Raw genomic sequence first — 23,044 nt, 5'->3', positions numbered from 1 at the left:
GCGGGGTGACGTGAGAGAACTTGGGAAGGTTGAACACCAGACGGGCTGCGGCGTTCTGGATGAGTTGTAGGGGTTTAATGGCACAGGCAGGGAGCCCAGCCAACAGCGAGTTGCAGTAATCCAGACGGGAGATGACAAGTGCCTGGATTAGGACCTGCGCCGCTTCCTGTGTGAGGCAGGGTCGTACTCTGCGGATGTTGTAGAGCATGAACCTACAGGAACGGGCCACCGCCTTGATGTTAGTTGAGAACGACAGGGTGTTGTCCAGGATCACGCCAAGGTTCTTAGCGCTCTGGGAGGAGGACACAATGGAGTTGTCAACCGTGATGGCGAGATCATGGAACGGGCAGTCCTTCCCGGGAGGAAGAGCAGCTCCGTCTTGCCGAGGTTCAGCTTGAGGTGGTGATCCGTCATCCACACTGATATGTCTGCCAGACATGCAGAGATGCGATTCGCCACCTGGTCATCAGAAGGGGGAAAGGAGAAGATTAATTGTGTGTCGTCTGCATAGCAATGATAGGAGAGACCATGTGAGGTTATGACAGAGCCAAGTGACTTGGTGTATAGCGAGAATAGGAGAGGGCCTAGAACAGAGCCCTGGGGGACACCAGTGGTGAGAGCACGTGGTGTGGAGACGGATTCTCGCCACGCCACCTGGTAGGAGCGACCTGTCAGGTAGGACGCAATCCAAGCGTGGGCCGCGCCGGAGATGCCCAACTAGGAGAGGGTGGAGAGGAGGATCTGATGGTTCACAGTATCGAAGGCAGCCGAAAGGTCTAGAAGGATGAGAGCAGAGGAGAGAGAGTTAGCTTTAGCAGTGCGGAGCGCCTCCGTGATACAGAGAAGAGCAGTCTCAGTTGAATGACTAGTCTTGAAACCTGACTGATTAGGATCAAGAAGGTCATTCTGAGAGAGATAGCGGGAGAGCTGGCCAAGGACGGCACGTTCAAGAGTTTTGGAGAGAAAAGAAAGAAGGGATACTGGTCTGTAGTTGTTGACATCGGAGGGATCGAGTGTAGGTTTTTTCAGAAGGGGTGCAACTTGTCATCATTAATACTCAATTATTTGCATGAAAGGGCACAGCACAGGATCTCTACCTTATCACTTTCTGAGTTTCTTTTGCTCTGTAACTAATTCATTCGAGATTTTTATTTGTATCACATTTAAATAAATGCAATAACAGTGACGTATATTATATCGCTGAGAGATTAAGTGAAATAATAATTACGTGTATTTACAATATGACAATTTTTCCAGTTGTCTGTGGGGCAACATTTGTATTATTACCTTTTCTAATGAAGTGATCATTTAGTAAGTGTTTTTTAAGGATATGAAATAATATTATGATTATGATCTACGATATCATTGAAGAATCACTGTGAGACAATGCAATATTGAAGTTACTTGTCTTGCATTTCTGCAAGAACTAATGTTGCATATAGTGTACAGCTTTTCAAAGTTCCATGACCAAATATTCATTCACACCCATTCAACATTTAATCTCCTCCACCAGCCAGCTTTCTCAGTTGCCAGCTCTCACAGATGCATTGCAGCCCTTGTAGAAATGTAGGCTTAAATTATTTACTTGTGCAAAAATTCCTGGACTGGATTTGGACTAATTGCAGTTTCTAAGTGGCTTGAAGATAGAGCTTTTGGTTATGTGGTCTTACTGATTACTGGGTTTGTAAATTATTTAAATTGTAACATCTTCAAGCATTCATCTCAGCAAATTAAATGAGATGAATCAAAACTTTCACTGTGATTCTTATCTATGCTGTTATCTTCATGCTACTCTTACAGGAGTGTATGAAAGCTAATATACTGCAGCGATAATATAATACAATTATATTTGTAATCTTGCGTGGTATAATGTCAAAAAAAATATTGTATTGTAAGTGTATCTGAAGTATGATCGAACTGTGATGAATGTCAAAATGATGGTACACTCTTAATCATGGTCCCTATTGATGTCATGTTTTCTATCCCAAATATGCCAGCTCCCATCTTGATCTGTCTTGGGGCAAATGTTAGTTGTCTGTATATCTTGACAGCATATTCATTTTCTAGGTTTCTAAATGTAGGATTAGTCCATGTTTTGCTGTAAAATTTGTTGATTCATAGGGGGCTAATTTTATAAACTTTTCTTTTTAATAAAGTTGACACATTTGAGAATCTTTATCTACAAACGTGGTTCATATTTAACAAGCACAAGCACTGAGCTACAAGTGTCCGTTTATTGTAAAACGTAGAACAAAATATTCAAGCAATAAAACTATACTTTAAGATAAATGAATACCTGTAAGATTTATGGTATTTCATTAATAATTGGTATAGACTATTTTTGAATGAGTATGTTACTTAAAGTGAGTTATTTGGCATATTTTTCAAATGACATGCATATTGACAGCAATAAAGTCACATACGAAATGATTCTGTGTTGGTTTCAGTCTGTATGAAATGTTTCTATTTGTTCTAATGTAACAGTCAGGCCTGGATTCACAAAATGTCTTATCCTCAAAAAGGTTATTGGAAAACATTCATTCTTATATTTCTCTGGGCTCTGATCTCTTTGCAAAAATACTTATAAAGTCTACTGCTGGTGGTCAGATGCTGTAATTGGTTGATGCGTCGCTACCATAAACGTTATGGTAGTTTAATGAGCCATAGCACTCTAAATGGACCAGCAATGGGGTCAACAGTTTAACTGGGATTAGAAACATAATTGAACTGATGAGACCAAGTGAGCAAGTTAAAGAACTTACTTGTCTTGCATTAGGCCTAGCTTAATCTCCTGTACGATAAATAGGCAGAGAGTAGACGCAAGGTCCCCAGTCTCTCCACACATGCTTTGGATGGATAAGCTGTGTTTTGTGTGCGTCTAGCCTATTAGGTCAACATGACAGCCTTTTCTCAAGCATTATCAACATGACCTATCACAGCAGCGAGTCTGCATAGTGACTGGAATCACAGGAATGGAATGAATGGCTAATTAACTCAAACCTGTTATCTTTTACTGTGTACTGGACACTGTCATTGTTGCCAGGGAAAAGACATTCACCCACAGTTAACCGTTACTTTGGTCTTGAGAGCCACATAGTATGTTCCCATAAATTTTCGTTATCCACAAGCATGATTTGAGATTAGAGGTGTCTCTATAGTGAAGGGTGAAGGATGATGCTATGAAAGTGATAGTACCAATAGCCCGCTATGAGATGTAATGCCTAAACATGTGGCTAGGGTGAAAGAACATCCCTAGGTTACTACTTAAAGTATGTTGTCAAAATGCCTTGCCCTTGTGGTGTGATAACAAGATGAACGTTGGCTCTACTGTAATTGACAGGCAGGGCGAGGTATTTTCCAACAAAAGAAAACAGAAATTCAACAGGCTTGTCCTTACTTTGGTCAGGCTTACTGCCAAGTAACGTCCAGTTAGGTTCGATATCCCTCCCAGTGTTGGAGGGCCCTGCAGGTCTGCTCCTGCTGCTCCAGACCAAAAACAGATCTGGGCAAAGCCAGGTAAAAACAGACACAACCCAACCTTCAAGCTAATTATATTCAAATGTGTGTAATTATGCTCTTCCTCTTCCGGGCCAGCAGATGTAGCCAACTGTCAGCAATATATCGGCCTTCACACACCCAACCTGTCACTCCGTCACACACCCCCCTCGTCAGCTCTGATCCGGCGGGCGGCCGGCCGGCCATCGTCCACAGAGCGTTGTGACGGGACAAGGCCTCTCCATTCCCGTGTTTTGACCAGGACCTGTGGACAACAAAGAAACAATACTGTTGGAGTGAGAGAAACCACCTGGTCACTCTATCGTTGATTTCCTTGTTCCTGGACATCCAGACTAGAGGAGTATGGTCCGTGACCAGAGTGAGGTGTCGTCCCAAGAGGTAGTACTTTAACTTAGGCACTCTTTCTCCACTGTTGAGTATTTGGTTTCTCGGGGCAACAGCTTCCGGCTGATGTATAGGATAGGATGCTCTTCCCCTCGTACTTCTTGGGACAAGACCGCTCCCACCCCTGTGTCGAGGGCATCTGTTTGGATCACCAACTCTCTCCCAAAGTCCAGAATCACCAAGACCGGTCTGGAGTACAGGGCCTCCTTCAGGTTCTGGAAGGCTTCTTTCGCTTTGTCAGTCAACCTGACCACGTTGGGCTGGGTCTTTTTGGTCAGGTCTGTGAGATGACAAGCTACAGTTGCATAGTTAAGAATTAACCTACAGTAATAGCTTGTTAGCCCCTCAAAGGTTTTTTACCTGAGACTTGGTTTGGGGCTGTGGCCACTGTCAGATGGCTTGAAATTTCTTCTCTTGCAGTTTGACGTTGCCCCTCTCGATGGTGAAACCCAGGTACTCTGCTTCCTCAAGTCCCAGTCTGCATCTTTTTGCATTGGCGGTTAGACCTGCTCTGCGAAGAGCCTCCAAGACAGTTGAGCTGCTTCAGGTGAAATTCCCAGTTAGGGCTGTGCACAGTAACACCATCCAAATATGCTGCTGTGTACTCACTGTGGGGTCTGCAGTGAAAAGATATACCAGGCGTTGCTCAGGCGGTCAATCAGCTCATCTACACGGGGCATAGGATAAGCAAATTTCGATATCTCATTTAGTTTTTAAAAGACTAGTTGGTCCACGGACTGTGGATTGCCCTGCCTGGCCACCTTCTTGGCATCATAGGGAAGGGCCCGTAGGAAGTGGTTCACTCTCTCTACCACGCAGGGCCCTGCAGGGTCACTCTGCAACCAGGCCTTCGTCAGCTGGATGAGGTCGTGCATCTGGGCCCTAACTGACTGGGTGCGAACAAAGGTCCATTCCTGGAACTTCAAGACCGGGTCATTAACATGTAGCCATTCCGGGCAAGAATCGCTGCCTTAACCACCTTGTAGCCTTTAGCCTGGTCATATGATAGGTCAAAGTAGGCCTGTTGTTCTTCTCCAGCCAGGAAGGGTCTGAGCAGCCCAGCTTTCAAACACCCACCCTCTCACCCCATCACATGTTGTTTTGTCAGTCACTGACAGTCACGCAATTAGCCATGTCAGCTAACACATTTTTTATTGGTAAGTTATCTAAAGTTGTAGTAATCATGGCTGAATACCTGACGTGCCCAAGGGCCCTGACCTCCAGGGGGGTCCCATTTGATGTTGTTAGTCATTCTCACTCAGATATCATTAACATGGCATAAGTCATGGCAAAATATGTAGAATTTAAGGAAATTAACTATAAAACTGAAAGAAAGTATCTCTCCCCATGGCAAAATCAGTAGAATTGCATTACATTTGTTATAAAATTGCAAAAATGTGTCTCTGCCACATGGCAAAAATGTGTGGCTAAACTCATGTTTCATTGACCGAAGACAGAGGTGGGGGTTCTAACTTCTACTAATCCCTGCCCCGATGTTCAGAGGCCTCGTACAAGTATTTATGTATGTCCAGCATATATATCATAGATGTCTTGGAGAAAACTAATCCTGCCCCTCTGGTCCCTCTTTGGTGTCTCTCTGGTCTCTCTCTGGTCCTTCTCTGAACTCTTTGGTCTCTCTGGTCTCTCTCTGGTCCTTCTCTGATCTCTTTGGTCTCTCTTTGGTCTCTCTCTGGTCTCTCTCTGGTTCTTCTCTGATCTCTTTGGTCTCTCTGGTCTCTCTCTGGTCCTTCTCTGATCTCTTTGGTCTCTCTGGTCTCTCTCTGGTCCTTCTCTGATCGCTTTGGTCTCTCTCTTTGGTCTCTCTGGTCTCTCTCTGGTCCTTCTCTGATCTCTTTGGTCTCTCTTTGGTCTCTCTCTGGTCTCTCTCTGGTTCTTCTCTGATCTCTTTGGTCTCTCTGGTCTCTCTCTGGTCCTTCTCTGATCTCTTTGGTCTCTCTTTGGTCTCTCTCTGGTCTCTCTCTGGTTCTTCTCTGATCTCTTTGGTCTCTCTGGTCTCTCTCTGGTCCTTCTCTGATCTCTTTGGTCTCTCTGGTCTCTCTCTGGTCCTTCTCTGATCGCTTTGGTCTCTCTCTTTGGTCTCTCTCTGGTCTCTCTTTGGTCCTTCTCTGATCTCGTTGGTCTCTCTCTGGTCTCTTTGGTCTCTCTCTGGTCTCTCTCTGGTCCACCCCCCTCTCTGATCTCTAGGGTCCTTATCTGGTCTCTCTCTGGTCTCTCGCTGATCTCTTTGGTCTCTCTCTGGTCCCTCCCTCTGATCTCTCTGGTCTCTCTCTGGTCTCTCACTGATCTCTTTGGTCTCTCTCTGGTCCCACCCTCTCTGATCTATCTCTGTTCTCTCTCTGGTCTCTCGCTGATCTCTTTGTTTTATCTCTGGTCCCTCCCTCTCTGATCTCTCTGGTCTCTCTCTGGTCTCTCTGGTCTCTCTCTGGTCTCTCTCTGATCTCTCTGGTCCCTCTCTGGTCTCTCTCTGGTCCTTCTCTGATCTCTCTGGTCTCTCTCTGGTCCCGCTCTTGCTGATCTATCTAGTCTCTCTGGTCTCTCTCTGGTCCCTCCCCCTCTGATATCTCTGGTCTCTCTATGGTCTCTTTGGTCTCTCTCTGGTCTCTCTCTGGTCCCACTCTTGCTGATCTATCTGGTCTCTCTGGTCTCTCTCTGGTCCCTCCCCCTCTGATATCTCTGGTCTCTCTCTGACCTTTTTGGTCTCTCTCTGGTCTCTTGCTGATCTTTTTGATCTCCCTCTGGTCCCTCTCTCTCTGGTCTCTCTGGTCTCTCACTGAACTCTTTGGTCTCTTTAGTCTCTCTCTGGTCCCTCCCTCTCTGATCTCTCTGGTCTCTCGCTGATCTCTTTGGTCTCCCTCTGGTCCCTCTCTCTCTGGTCTCTCTCTGGTCTCTCACCGAACCCTTTGGTCTCTTTAGTCTCTCTCTGGTCCCTCCCTCTCTGATCTATCTGGTCACTCCCTGGTCTCTCTGATCTCTTTGGTCTCTCTGGTCTCTCTCTTGTCCCTCTCTGATCTCTCTGGTGTCTCTCTGGTCCCTCTCTGATCTCTGGTCTCAACCAAATCTTGCTTATGGATACCAAAAGACAAGAGACGGCCCTGTATGAGATACAAAAAGAGGAGAAGTGGGATGTGGATTCTGGCCTATGAGATCCACCTAAAGGTTCACTCTGCACACCCCTCACTATGTACTCAATATAAGTTTAATTAGGCTATTTGAGTGTAAATTGATTACATTTATTATTTTAAGATTGTGGTATTGTCCAAATTGTGTTTCATATTATTTTCAGGCATATATGCACCCGGCAGTCCATGTTGAGGCCTTGGAGTCTTCAGTCCCTGGCATGACCACTGGGTGGCAGTATAGACCAATCAATCACATATAGCCCCTGTTCAGAGGTAATCTCTGGTGTGCCACAAGGGGACGTGGTTTCACCATATCTGTTTCCCCTTCACATGTCAACACGAAAAGTTGTTTTCAGTGACACTCTGGACACTGGGTATGCAGACCATGTAGGGCTGTCCCGATCTATACCATTAACCAGCATCCAAAAGGACACTTCCATGGGCTTGGAGGCAAAGCCGCTGGAACAGTGGGTCACATCCAACAACATGCTCCTGAATGGGAAAAAGTCTGTGGAAATGCGGACATGTTTGGCTAGAGAGACCATCCACAAACTGCACCGCTCATCATAGGAGGACAGGAAGTACCATTGGTAACAACAACCAAGTATCTTGGTTTGCATCTAGACTCTAACCTCAGTGGTGACACACATGTGGAGCAGTCTGTGAGGAAGGCCTCAAAATGCTGGTCACAGTCTACACGACAATGGACAGCCCTTGTCTGGTATATGGTGGAGTGCTGTTAGTTGGATGCAGTAAAAAGCAGCAGGCCCAACTAGACAAGGTGCAGAGGAGGGCCTTGAGGATCATCTCCAGAGGTGGAGCAGTCCAACCACAGCTCCCGTCACTGCAGAGCAAGTGAGAGCAGGCTGCAGTGCACCTGGTGAAGGACATGCACACTCTTGACCATCCACTGAACAACCTGCTCCCTCCAAAAATAGGTAACTGCACCACCAGGCTCCTAAGAAACAGCCACCAACTGTCCTGTATAACTTCCTGTACGAATCGCCAGTGAAACGCCACTCTACCCTCTGTTATCAGACTGTATAATAACTCTAGCTCTTAAATGGCTTTCCCAATCATATTTAAATTTCCATCAGGAAAAATGTCCTGTAATGTTTCAAGTGTTCTGTATTCTATTTAAAGTGCCTTGCAAAAGTGTTCACCTCCCTTTTTCCTATTTTGTTGCATTACAACCTGTAAATAAATATAAGGCTAATTATTACATTAAATTATTACCTGAAAGAGGTTGGCTTGGACTCCCCCTTGGTATTTTTCCTATTTTGTTGCATTACAACCTGTAATTTAAATAGATTTTTATTTGGATTTCATACACAAAATAGTCCAAATTGGTGAAGTGAAATTTTAAAAATGACTTGTTTCAAAAAATGAATAAAATGTAAACGGAAAAGTGCTGTGTGCGTATGTTTTCACCCCCTTTGCTATGAAGCCCTAAATAAGATCTGGTGCGACCAATTACCTTCAGAAGTCACATAATTAGTTATTAAATAAAGTCCACCTGTGTGCAATCTAAGTGTCACATGATCTGTCACATGATCTCAGTATATATACACCTGTTCTGAAAGGCCCCAGAGTCTGCAACACCACCAAGCGAGCGACACCATGAAGACCAAGGAGCAGTACAAACAGGTCAGGGACAAAGTTGAGGAGAAGTACAGATCAGGTTTGGGTTGTAAAAAAAATATCCAAAACTTTGAACATCCCACGGAGCACCATTAAATCCATTATTTAAAATGGAAAGATTGTTTATGGTCATGTACCAAAATACAAAGATACTGGTCTGGTGTTCTGCAAGAAATTGAAAAGATCCTAGGGGTTGATCTAGAATTGGACCCAGTTTCTTTACTGTTAGGTCTCCCTGGTAGGCATGTTACTTCTGTGGGTAAGAGGAGGCTTTACAACATCCTTAACTTCGCAGCGAGGAAAAACATCCTCTTACAGTGGATTGGTGAGAAGGTTCCTTCTATTAAAGATTAGCATAAGATACTATTTGAATGGGTGCCACTGGAATATCTGACATGTACATTGCATTCTAAAACAGATCAGTTCTACATAGTATGGGAACCTTATCTAAATCATCTAGAACCTGAGATATCAGCTATTATGCTGCAAGGATTGTCTTAGAATGGTGGTGATCTATGTATTTCAGAATTACACTGTTGAACCTAACTTCTTGGTTTAAACTGAGCTTTTGTGTTTAATTTTTGTTTGTATGTTTGTTCAAAATGTATGTATTGAGAGACGCAATAATGGGGATGGGGTGAGAGAAGTGCCTAGCAGGGAGAGGAAGATTGTGTATGTATGTACAGTATATGTATATGTGTATATATGTGTGTGTATGTAAGTGCGTGCTGTTTTTTGCTTTGTCTTTGTTGTTGTATCTCTTAATTTGGGTGAAAATTGTGAAATTCCAATAAAAATACTGTTATAAAAAAAGGAAAGAATATGGCACCACAACAAACCTGCTAAGAGAGGGCCGCCCACCAAAATTCACAGACCAGGCAAGGAGGGCATTAATCAGAGAGGCAACAAAGAGACCAAAGATAACCCTGAAGGAGCTGCAAAGCTCCAGGAGGAGATTGAAGTATCTGTACATAGGACCACTTTAAGCCATACACTCCACAGAGCTGGGCTTTATGGAAGAGTGGCCAGAAAAAATAAGCAAACATGTTTGGTGTTCGCCAACAGGCATGTGGGAGACTCCCCAAACATATGGAAGTTACTCTGATCAGATGAGACAAAAATGTAGCTTTTTGGGCATCAAGGAAAATGCTATGTCTGGCGCTAACCCAACACCTCTCATCACCCCGAGAACACCATCCATGCTGCCACCACCATGCATCACTGTGGGGATGTTTTTCATCGGCAGGGACTGGGAAACTGGTCAGAATTGAAGTAATGATGGGTGGCGCTAAATACAGGGAAATTATTGAGGGAAACCTGTTTGTCTTCCAGAGATTTGAGACTGGAACGAAGGTTCACCTTCTAGCAGGGCAATGAGCCTAAACATACTGCTAAAGCAACACTCGAGTGGTTTAAGGGGATTTAAATGTCTTGGAATGGCCTAGTCAAAGCCCAGACCTCAATCCAATTGAGAATCTGTGGTATGACTTAAAGATTGCTGTACATCAGCGGAACACATCCAACTTGAAGGAGCTGAAGCAGTTTTGCCTTGAAGAATGGCAAAAATCTCAGTGGCTAGATGTGCCAAGCTTATAGAGACACCCCAAGAGACTTGCAGCTGTAATTGCTGCAAAAGGTGGCTCTACAAAGTATTGACTTTGAATAGTTATGCACGCTCAAGTTTTCAATTTTTTTGTCTTATTTTTTGTTTGTTTAACAATGAAAAATATTTTGCATCTTCAAAGTGGTAGGTGGTAGGCATGCTGTGTAAATCAAATGATACAAATCCATTTTAATTCCAGGTTGTAAGACAACAAAAAGGAAAAATGCCAAGGGGGGTGAATACTTTCTCAAGTCACTGTATGTCACGTATTATGTGTTATGTATTTTAAATGTGCAATTATTAGGAATGTAAATTCTGCATTTCAGTTTATCTGTGAGCAAGAATAAATAAGCTCAAACCCAAACTCAAGTTTGTCACTAGTCTAAGCCATTGACTGTAAAAAGTAGGGCTAAACTCATGTTTCATTGACCGAAGACAGCAGTGGGGGTTCTAACTTCTACTAATCCCGGTCACAATGTTCAGAGGCCTCATACATGTATTTCTGTATATCCAGCATATGTTGGAAAGAACATTGATCTTTTGAAATTCTGTAGAGAGAAGAAACCCACCAAACCTGAATCCAAGATGGCGTAGCAGTCAGACGTATTTGTCCTTCGTCTTGTCGTGTCCCATGTATATATATTTTTATATATTTTTCTTTGCATATCTTTTTATATTTTTCTAAACCCTTACTTCAAAATACTCTCCTGCACCCTGCCTCACCCAATGTGGTGTGGACCTGCTTTTTCTCTAAAGTATTTTTCTCTGCCTCTATTACTTGAATCTCTCCAACATAAACTAGCCAGCTAACTAGTCAGCTAACGGTCATCAGCTAACCCCTACCTCGGAAAGCTCTGGCCAGTTTGTACAACGCGATTCAACCAGAGCATACCGGACCTATTTTTCTCTCCATATCCCTGGATTCCTAACACAAGCTCTGAACCTTCTCACCTTCCGACCTTCGCAGCTAACGTCCCCTGAATGCTAGCTGTCTAGAGCACAACGGACTGTTGGCTTACAAGGCCCATCGAATCCATTCCGAAGCCACTAGCTAGCAGTCAGCTATCCTTTGCTAGCGGTCATCAGCTACCTTTATCCGGGACAACTCCCACCAGTCTGTACAGCGCGACTCAAACCAGAGCTAGTCGGACTTTTTCTTCTCCATATCTCCGGATTCCTACCGCAAGCTCTGAACCAATTTTTTTTGTCAATTTTGTAAACAATTTTACTATGATATTTTTTCCCCCCACCTGGAATTATAACAGCTAACGACCCCTGAACGCACAGCCACTAATCTGCGGCCTGCTAGCTATCTTAAGCACATTGGACTCTTGGCTTAAGAGGCCCTTCGGACATATTTATTTGGCCACTATACATATTTTGCCAATTGGCCTGGTTTACCTTGCTGATCCATCCGCTGATGTAACTGCACGAGGGGGCCACAACAGACTTTCCTCCGTCGCGTCATCCCTCTAAGGCCTTTCTGTTAGCCTGCTAGCCCCGTGCCGCTAGCTGCCTGAAGCCACACACTGGACTTGTATGATCACCCGGCTACGCATGCCTTTCCCTAACGTCACCGTGCCGGTGTCGATTGCTGTTCTGGTTTGTAACTATTGATTTTATTTCACTGTAGAGCCTCTAGCACTGCTCAACACGCCTCGGCTAACAATTTAGTTCCAACTCCCACACACGCAGTGACATCACCTGGTTTAAATGCTATTTCTAGAGACAATATCTCTTTCATTATCACTATATGCAAAGGTTTACTCCCACTGTATTCACATCCTACTATACCTTTGTCTGTACATTATGCCTTGAATATATACTACCGTGCCCAGAAATCTGCTCCTTTTACTCTCTGTTCTGAACATACTAGGCGTCCAGTTCTGTTAGCCTTTAGCCGTACCCTTATCCTACTCCTCCTCTGTTCCTCTGGTGATGTAGAGGTTAATCCAGGCCCTGCAGTGTCAACCTCCACTCCCATCCCCCAGGCTCTCTCATTTGTTGACTTCTGCAACCATAAAAGCCTTGGCTTCATGCATGTTAACATTAGAAGCCTCCTCCCTAAGTTTGTTTTATTCACTGCCCTAGCACACTCCACCAATCCGGATGTCCTAGCCGTGTCTGAATCCTGGTTTAGGAAGACCACCAAAAACCTTGAAATTTCCATTCCTAACTATAACATTTTCCGACAAGATAGAACTGCCAAAGGCGGCGTTGTTGCAATTTACTTCAAAGATAACCTGCAGAGTTCTGTCTTACTATCCAGGTCTGTACCCAAACAATTTGAGCTTCTACTTCTAAAAATGAACCTTTCCAGAAACAAGTCTCTCACCGTTGCCGCTTGCTATAGACCACCCTCTGCCCCCAGCTGTGCCCTCGACACCATATGTAATTTGATTGCCCCCCATCTATCTTCTGAGCTCGTGCTGCTAGGTGAGCTAAACTGGGACATGCTGAACACCCCGGCCATCCTACAATATAAGCTTGATGCCCTCAATCTCACACAACTTATCAATGACCCTACCAGATATAACCCTCCAAATACACCTCTGCTGTTTTCAACAGCGATCACTGCCTCATTGCCTGCATCCATAATGGGTCTGCGAGCAAACGACCACCCCTCATCACTGTCAAACGCTCCCTAAAACACTTCTGCGAGCAGGCCTTTCTAATCGACCTGGCCGGGGTATCCTGGAATGACATTGATCTCATCCCGACAGTAGAGTATCTATTCCTGGTTATTCTTTAAAAGTGCCTTCCTCACCATCTTAAATAGGCATACCCCATTAAAAAAATGTAGAACCAGGAATAGATATAGCCCTTGGTTCACTCCAGACCTGTCTGCCCTTGACCAGCACAAAAACATCCTGTGGCGTTCTGCATTCGCATCGAATAGCCCCCGTGATATGCAACTTTTCAGGGAAGTTAGGAACCAATATACACAGGCAGTTAGGAAAGCTAAGGCTAGCTTTTTTAAACAGAAATTTGCATCCCGCAGTACAAACTCAAAGAAGTTCTGGGACACTGTAAAGTCCATGGAGAATAAGAGCACCTCCTCACAGCTACCCACTGCTCTGAGGCTAGGAAACACTGATACAACCGGCAAATCCACTATAATTGAGAATTTCAATAAGCATTTTTCTACGGCTGGCCATGCTTTCCACCTAGCTACCCCTACCCCGGTCAATTGCCCGGCACCCTCCACAGCAACCCGCCCAAGCCCCCACCATTTCTCCTTCACCCATATCCAGATAGCTGATGTTCTGAAAGAGCTGCAAAATCTGGACCCCTACAAATCAGCCAGACTAGACAATCTGGACCCTCTTTTTCTAAAATGATCTGCCGAAATTGTTGCAACCCCTATTCAACCTCTCTTTCGGATCGTCTGAGATTCCCAAAGATTGGAAAGCTGCCGCAGTCATCCCCCTCTTCAAAGGGGGAGACACTCTAGACCCAAACTGCTACAGACCTATATCTATCCTACCCTGCATCTCTAAGGTCTTCGAAAGCCAAGTTAACAAACAGATTACTGACCATTTTGAATCACATCGTACCTTCTCCTCTATGCAATCTGGTTTCCGAGCTGGTCATGGGTGCACCTCAGCCACGCTCAAGGTCCTTAACGATATCATAACCGCCATCGATAAGAGACATTACTGTGCAGCTGTATTCATCGACCTGGCCAAGGCTTTCGACTCTGTCAATCACCACATTCTTATTGGCAGACTCAACAGCCTTGGTTTCTCAAATGATTGCCTCGCCTGGATCACCAACTAGTTCTCTGATAGAGTTCAGTGTGTCAAATCGGAGGGCCTGTTGTCCGGACCTCTGGCAGTCTCTATGGGGGTGCCACAGGGTTCAATTCTCGTGCCGACTCTCTTCCCTGTATACATAAATGATGTCTCTCTTGCTGCTGGTGATTCTCTGATCCACCTCTACGCAGACGACACCATTCTGTATACTTCTGGCCCTTCTTTGGACACTGTGTTAACTAACCTCCAGACGAGCTTCAATTCCATACTACTCTCCTTCCGTGGGCTCCAAGTGCTCTTAAACGCAAATAAAACTAAATGCATGCTATTAAACCGATCATTGCCCGCACCTGCCCGCCCATCCAGCATCACTACTCTGGACGGCTCTGACTTAGAATACGTGGATAACTACAAATACCTCGGTGTCTGGCTAGACTGGAAACTCTCCTTCCAGACTCACATTAAGCATCTCCAATCAAAAATTAAATCTACAATCGGCTTCCTATTTCGCAAACAAAGCTTCCTTCACTCATGCTGCCAAACATACCCTCGTAAAACTGACCATCCTACCGATCCTTGACTTCGGCGATGTCATCTATAAAATATCCTCCAACACTCTACTCAGCAAACTGGATGTAGTCTATTACAGTGCCATCCGTTTTGCCACCAAAGCCCCATACACTACTCACCACTGCGACCTGTACGCTCTCGTTGGCTGGCCCTCGCTTCATACTCGTCGCCAAACCCACTGGCTACAGGTTATCTACAAGTCTCTGCTAGGTAAAGCCCCGCCCTATCTCAACTCGCTGGTCACCATAGCAGCACCCACTCTTAGCCCGCGCTCCAGCAGGTATATCTCACTGGTCACCCCCAAAGCCAATTCCTCCTTTGGTCGCCTTTCCTTCCAGTTCTCTGCTGCCACTGACTGGAACTAACTGCAAAAATCACTGAAGCTGGAGATTCCCATCTCCCTCACTAGCTTTAAGAACCAGCTGTCAGAGCAGCTCACAGATCACTGCACCTGTTCATAGCCCATCTATCTACCTCATCCCCATACTGTATTTATTTATTCTTATCCTTTTGTACCACAGTATCTCTACTTGCACATCCATCTTTTGCACATCTACCATTCCAGTGTTTAATTGCCATATTGTAATTACTTCTCCACCATGGCCTATTTATTGCCTTAACTCTCTTATTTGACCTAATTTGCACTAACTGTATATAGACTTTGTTTTCTTTTTTTCTACTGTATTATTGACTGTATGTTTTGTTCATTCCATGTGTAACTCTGTGTTGTTGTATGTGTCGAACTGCTATGCTTTATCTTGGCCAGGACGCAGTTGCAAATGAGAACTTGTTCTCAACTAGCTTACCTGGTTAAATAAAGGTGAAATAAAAAATAAAATATATTTTTTTAAATTCAATGAGGCTCTGGTTTCTCTGGTCTCTCTCTGGTCTCTCCCTGGTCTCCATCTGTTCTATCTGGTCTCTCTCTGGTGTCTGGTCCCTCTATCTGGTCTCTCTCTCTGACCTCTATGGTCCCTCTCTCTGGTGTGTCTGTTCTCTCTCTGGTCCCCCTCTGTTCTCTGTGGTCCCTCTCTCTGGTCTCTCTCTGGTCCCTCTCTCTGGTCTCCATCTGTTCTATCTGGTCTCTCTCTGGTGTCTGGTCCCTCTATCTGGTCTCTCTCTCTGACCTCTATGGTCCCTCTCTCTGGTGTGTCTGTTCTCTCTCTGGTCCCCCTCTGTTCTCTGTGGTCCCTCTCTCTGGTCTCTCTCTGGTCCCTCTCTCTGGTCTCTCTTTGATCCCTCTCTCTGGTCCCTCTCTGGTCCCTCTCTCTGGTCCCTATCTCTGGTCTCTCTTTGGTCTCTCTCTGATATCTCTGGTCTCTTTGTGGTACCGCTCTGTGGTCTCTCTGGTCTCCATCTGATCTCTCTGGTCCCTCTCTCTGGTCTCTGGTCCCTCTCTCTGGTCTCTCTCTAGTCTCTCTCTCTTTGACCTCTCTGGTGCTTCTCTCTGGTCTATCTCTGGTCTCTCTCTGGTCTCTCAGATCTCCGGTCCCTCCGGTTCCTCTGATCTCTCTCTGGTCTCTGGTCCCTCTGGTCTCTCTCTGGTCTCTATGGTCCCTCTGGTCTCTCTCTGGTGTCTGATCTCTCTAGTCTCCCTCTGGTCTCTATGGTCTCTATGGTTGCTCTCTGGTCACGTTCTGGTCTCTCTCTGATCTCTCTTGTCTCTCTCAGGTCTTTATGGTCTCTCTTCTACTTTGTCTCTGTACTGCTGTGCTGTTTGTTGCTACTTCGCTACCTGATTTGTACTTTTCAATTAAACTCTGTATTTAACAAGTTTGCCAAAGTCTTAGTTTTGTCCTCACTCGACTTTTGTCATTCACCCTGGACGCTTTCTCTGGACATGGATCTGAAGGACCTCCACCAGGCGAAAAAAGCTAAGTAACATTATGCCTTCTCATTGCAGTTGCTGTACTCATAATATAATATTCAGGAGAACTAACATCTTATTGTGAGTCGGAGTTCTCATTCACCCGTTACATGGTCTGAAGCCTCCCACCATTAGCTCTGACAGATTGAAAACGCTAGTCATTGGCGACTCCATTAACTGCAACATTACACTTAAAAAAATATATTGTTTACTAGTAGGCAGGGCTACCGAAGTAAAGACTTATCTGAAGATGGTGCTGGCTCAGGCTAAAACTGGCGAGTATAGGGATATTGTTATCCACGTCAGCATCAATGACTGTTTCACCCTTAACGTCGGAGGTCACCAAGTGCAACATAGCTTCAACATGTAACTTAACTAGAAAGATGTGTCGGCATCGAGTAATTGCCTCTGGCCCTCTCCCAGTTAGGGGGAGTGATGAGCTCTGCAGCAGACTTGCACAACTCAATCACTGGTTGAAAATGGTATTCTGCCCCTCCCAAAAGATAGAATTTGTAGATAATTGGCCCAAGCCTGGCCTGCTGAAAAAATGGACTCCATTCTAGCTGGTAGCTTCACAATGAGATAGGGTGAAGGTCAGGCAGCAGGATGTTAGCCAGCCTGCCAGCTTAGTGGAGTCTGCCCCTTGCAGTAGTCAGCTCAGCTTTCCCCATTGAGACCATGTCCTCCATTCCTGCCATTATTGAAAGAGATTGTGATTATACCTCACATCTCAAAATAGGACTTCTTAATGTTAGATCCCTCACTTCCAAGGCAGTCATTGTTAATGAACTAATCACTGATCATAAACTTGATGTGATTTTACTGACTGAAACATGGCATAAGCCTGATGAATATACTGCGTTAAATGAGGCCTCTCCTCCTTGCTACGCTAGTGACCATATACCCGCGCATCCCGCAAAGGTGCAGGTATTGTTAACATTTATGACAGCAAATTTGAAATAACGAAAGAAAAAATAAAGACTGCATTTTCGTCTTTTGAGGTTCTAGTCATGAAATATATGCAGCAATCACGTTATGGGGCTCCCGAGTGGCGCAGCGGTCTAAGGCACTGCATCTCAATGCTAGAGGCATCACTACAGACACCCTTGTTCGATTCCAGGCTGTATCACAACTGGCCGTGATTGGGAGTCCCATAGGGCGGTGCACAATTGGCCCAGCATCGTCTGGGTTTGGCCAGTGTAGGCTGTCATTGTAAATAAGAATTTGTTCTTAACTGACTTGCCTAGTTAAATAAAGGTTACAAAAATATAGCGACTGTTTACAGGCCTCCTTGAATTCCATTCGAACCTCGTAGTCATGGCGGATAATATAATTTTTGGGGGTGATTTAAATATTCACATGGAGAAGTCCACAGACTCACTCCACAAGGTTTTCAAAGCCATCATCAACTCAGTCTGTTTATTCAACTGTCTCAGAACCTAGGCCACAATCATACCCTGGATCTAGTTTTGTCCCATGGAATAGATATTGTGGATCTGTATGTTTTTCCTCATAATCCGTGACTATCGGAAACACCATTTTATTAAGTTTTGCAATTGCAACAAATAATTTGCTAAGACTCCAACCAAGGATTATCAAACGCTGTGCTAAAATTCTCGGACAACACAAAGATTCCTAGATGCCTATATCGAATCTCCCATTCCTCTACATTTTTGGGGAAAAAGCTGTTGTTTAGCAACTCACTGCCTTACTGAAGACAAATAATGTACACGAAGTGCTCCAGTCTGGTTTTAGACCCCATTAGACATCATTATAGTCGTGCAACCGAATAACAGAGTTCTAAAACTGGGTGCAACTTGGTTACTTCGCAACAGTAGAAGCTAGCTAGTACAAGACTAGCAACTGTAACTAGCTAGCTAACACCATTTGGATGAGAAGCAAAATGAAGGTTTCAAGCTAGCTAGCTAGATATATATATTTTGCTTTGGAAGGTATTTTATATGGCTGAAGTTATCTGTGTAAACTGTTAACCTGGACACTTGTGTGTAATCAGAGCAGAAACAAATAAGCTAGCGAATGTCCTTGGCTGCTATTATAGCCAATAAGATTCACCAAACTTTGGGAAAACTGCCACGCTGCTAATTTATTATAGAAGCACAGACCAGAACCAGCCAGGTCACCCGTGATACAAGTCAATATTCAACATCATCCATGTCTGAGGACGTTGGGAGATGACGTGGAAACAATGAGCGCTGTTACCTTCAAGTACGTTTCAGTTTTGCTAGGGCGTTGTGGACAGGGACAGCAAATGGGCATAAGCAACTGATTCCAAAGATTGCAAGTTTGAATCCACCGATTTTATACCTCTTTTTCTCTGTAATTGGTAGTTACAGTCTTGTCCCATCACTGCACGGACTCGGGAGAGACGAAGGTCGAGAGCCATGCGTCCTCCCTGAAACACAACCCAGCCAAGCTGCACTGCTTCTTGACACAACGCCGCTTAAAACCTCTTAAGGCTGTTGCGAATTTTCGCAGCTTTTTGTTAAAAATCGTGCAACATTTCAGCGCCCTGCTACTCATACCAGGAATATAGTATATGCATATGATTAGTATGTGTGGATAGAAAACACTCAGACGTTTCTAAAACTGGTTAAATCACGGCTGTTACTATAACAGAACGTGCGTTTCATCGAAAAGTGCAGGAAAATCTGATCACTGAAAATGGAAAAATATATCCATGCGCCACTTCAACAAATTGTTAAAGGTGACCCAGATTAAATGAGGCCGAGGTTGCAATACCTACAGCTTCCACACGATGTCAACAGTCTTGCCACCAGGTGGACTGGGGACGGGGACGGCCAGGATAGTCCAACTGGTCGTGCTGCTGATCCAGTTTCAAATGTTCTACCTTCAGCTATGGAACCCTGCCTGACCTGTTGACCGGATGTGCTACCTTGTGCCGAAGCTGCTGTATTCGACCCTACCTCTACCTCTCTCGTCGTTCTGTATAAGCACTTTGTGATTTCTGCTGAAGTGAAAAGGGCATTATAAATTCATTTGATTGACTGAAGGCTTCATACTTACTCTCTCATAAAATGTCCACGTGCCAGGCTCCTTTCAGTATAGTTGAAAAGCTGGTCATGCCCTCAGTCGTGGATGCTTGCTAAGAGGTTTTAGGCCCAACTTCTGCTACAAAGATCAGTGAAATCTCACTTTACAATGACACGGTCACGTGTTGAATCCAGGATATGGCAGATGATATTGAATCACATATATGTTTTAGATAGAGCCCGCACATCAGATTGATTTGCAATCCAATTAGATGAGACGACTGACATTTCAAATGCCCGCTTCTTCTTGTATATATTCGATACATATATGAGTACATAACGGTACATGGATTAGGATGAACCGTTGTATCGGGATCTGTAGGCCTACCAACAAGACTGCTGCTCAACCTATCCATACAGGGATACTCAAGTGACATTTTCCAAACAAACAGATAAAATTGCAGATTTCAAGAAAAGATTGGTGTCTGGAGAGAGCGAGTGACATTTTCGATATGTTCCCCCTATTCTCAACTCTGGCTGGGTGATGTATACATGGATGACATGCATACATTGATGGGGTCACATCTGAGCAAAACTTTGCTCAAATTCGAGGATTACTTCCCCTCACAATCTGATCCACGCCCGGGAAAGCAGTAGGTGCATAATCCGTTCACCAGTACTAAAAAGACTCACAGCTGTCACCGTTCTTGATGACTATTGGATCTGTTCTTTGGCCTGTGCACTCGTTTTAATGAGATGCTCATGTCAACATGCTGGCTGTTCAGCAGCTTAGAATACCCGCGACTGTGAGATGGCAGGGAAGACGTTAATCCCCTTTTCATTCTACCTAGATACAGTATTTGGCCCCCTTGAACTTTGCGACCTTTTGCCACATTTCAGGCTTCAAACATAAAGATATAAAACTGTATTTTTTTGTGAAGAATCAACAACAAGTGGGACACAATCATGAAGTGGAACGACATTTATTGGATATTTCAAACTTTTTTAACAAATCAAAAACTGAAAAATTGGGCGTGCAAAATTATTCAGCCCCCTTAAGTTAATACTTTGTAGCGCCACCTTTTGCTGTGATTACACCTGTAAGTCGCTTGGGGTATGTCTCTATCAGTTTTGCACATCGAGAGACTGAAATGTTTTCCTATTCCTCCTTGCAAAACAGCTCGAGCTCAGTGAGGTTGGATGGAGAGCATTTGTGAACAGCAGTTTTCAGTTCTTTCCACAGATTCTCGATTGGATTCAGGTCTGGACTTTGACTTGGCCATTCTAACACCTGTATATGTTTATTTTTGAACCATTCCATTGCAGATTTTGCTTTATGTTTTGGATCATTGTCTTGTTGGAAGACAAATCTCCGTCCCAGTCTCAGGTCTTTTGCAGACTCCATCAGGTTTTCTTCCAGAATGGTCCTGTATTTGGCTCCATCCATCTTCCCATCAATTTTAACCATCTTCCCTGTCCCTGCTGAAGAAAAGCAGGCCCAAACCATGATGCTGCCACCACCATGTTTGACAGTGGGGATGGTGTGTTCAGGGTGATGAGCTGTGTTGCTTTTACGCCAAACATAACATTTTGCATTGTTGCCAAAAAGTTCAATTTTGGTTTCATCTGACCAGAGCACCTTCTTCCACATGTTTGGTGTGTCTCCCAGGTGGCTTGTGGCAAACTTTAAACGACACTTTTTATGGATATCTTTAAGAAATGGCTTTCTTCTTGCCACTCTTCCATAAAGGCCAGATTTGTGCAATATACGACTGATTGTTGTCCTATGGACAGAGTCTCCCACCTCAGCTGTAGATCTCTGCAGTTCATCCAGAGTGATCATAGGCCTATTGGCTGCATCTCTGATCAGTCTTCTCCTTGTATGAGCTGAAAGTTTAGAGGGACGGCCAGGTCTTGGTAGATTTGCAGTGGTCTGATACTCCTTCCATTTCAATATTATCGCTTGCACAGTGCTCCTTGGGATGTTTAAAGCTTGGGAAATCTTTTTGTATCCAAATCCGGCTTTAAACTTCTTCACAACAGTATCTCGGACCTGCCTGGTGTGTTCCTTGTTCTTCATGATGCTCTCTGCGCTTTTAACGGACCTCTGAGACTATCACAGTGCAGGTGCATTTATACGGAGACTTGATTACACACAGGTGGATTGTATTTATCATCATTAGTCATTTAGGTCAACATTGGATCATTCAGAGATCCTCACTGAACTTCTGGAGAGAGTTTGCTGCACTGAAAGTAAAGGGGCTGAATACTTTTGCACGCCCAATTTTTCAGTTTTTGATTTGTTAAAAAAGTTAGAAATATCCAATAAATGTCGTTCCACTTCATGATTGTGTCCCACTTGTTGTTGATTCTTCACAAAAAAATACAGTTTTATATCTTTATGTTTGAAGCCTGAAATGTGGCAAAAGGTCGCAAAGTTCAAGGGGGCCGAATACTTTCGCAAGGCACTGTATGTGAGATCAGCTTCTCCTTGCTTGCTGCAACAAAATCAAAATGTAATTTAAAGTTTCATTAAAAATTTAAATTAACCCCCTTACCCAATTAAAAAAATAATTTTTACATGACCCTCTCCCTGGCCATTTCAGCATGCTTTTGTGGCACCTTCGATGCCACGCAGGGCTACGGGCCAAAAGGTTGAGGGTTTGCCGACCCCCACAGACGAGCTCTCTCCCTGCCTGTTTCATTACTTCATGATCAGAGCCATTTGCTGACAATGATCAGCTACGGGGAATCAGATTTTCAACATTTTGATGCCATATTTATAATTCTATAAAATATATGCAACAATTTTTCCAACAACAGGTTTCTGTGCCAATGCACCACACAAACAATAAACAAAACATACTGACTTTGGGTACTTCAATATCATGGTTTGCATTTTCAACACCACAATAAATAGAATATGTCAAATCTCCACAAACAGAAACACTTCCCTCCCTACCAATGTTCCCTCAAATTCTTTTCATTACTGAGCAAATTTCAGGTCTGCTGAGCGCAAACTTGAACATTGTGAAAATTCTGTGCAACTTCCAGAGCACATTTACTGTGAACACTGAGGCTGTACCCGCTTTAAGTTACAGTTTCAGACACTGATCAAATAGGGTACTGTGGCTATTTGATCATAATGTAGGCCTACCAGAGTGACCTACCTTCAAAAACAATGGAGAAAATGCATCCCATAACATTTAACATGGAAATAGCTGTTCTATCATTCAGGCCGCAGTAAGCAGCCAATGTGTGGTGTTCAATGTCGACCTAATTCCGTGAGACTTAAAAAACAAAAACATGTAGGGCTTGACATTAACCTATTTATCCACTTGTCCTTCAGACAAGGAGGTGACTGAAAATGTTGTGTTGTTTGATGCAAGAAACCACTTTACAAAATACAAGTTATTATTATTCCCATACCATTATTTCAGGGAATCAGACAAATGATTCTACCCTCTGCCTGTTGGCTACTTAGTTTATTCAAGCCTGTCTCAAAATACAACACTGCTCCTTTAAGATGTAAAACAGATGTCTAGAAATGTACAGGT

This window comes from Oncorhynchus nerka, linkage group LG4, assembly GCF_034236695.1.
Source record: "Oncorhynchus nerka isolate Pitt River linkage group LG4, Oner_Uvic_2.0, whole genome shotgun sequence".
Lineage (NCBI taxonomy): Eukaryota > Metazoa > Chordata > Actinopteri > Salmoniformes > Salmonidae > Oncorhynchus > Oncorhynchus nerka.
The sequence above is the reverse complement of the archived record's forward strand: the minus strand, read 5'-3'. Positions refer to the sequence as shown.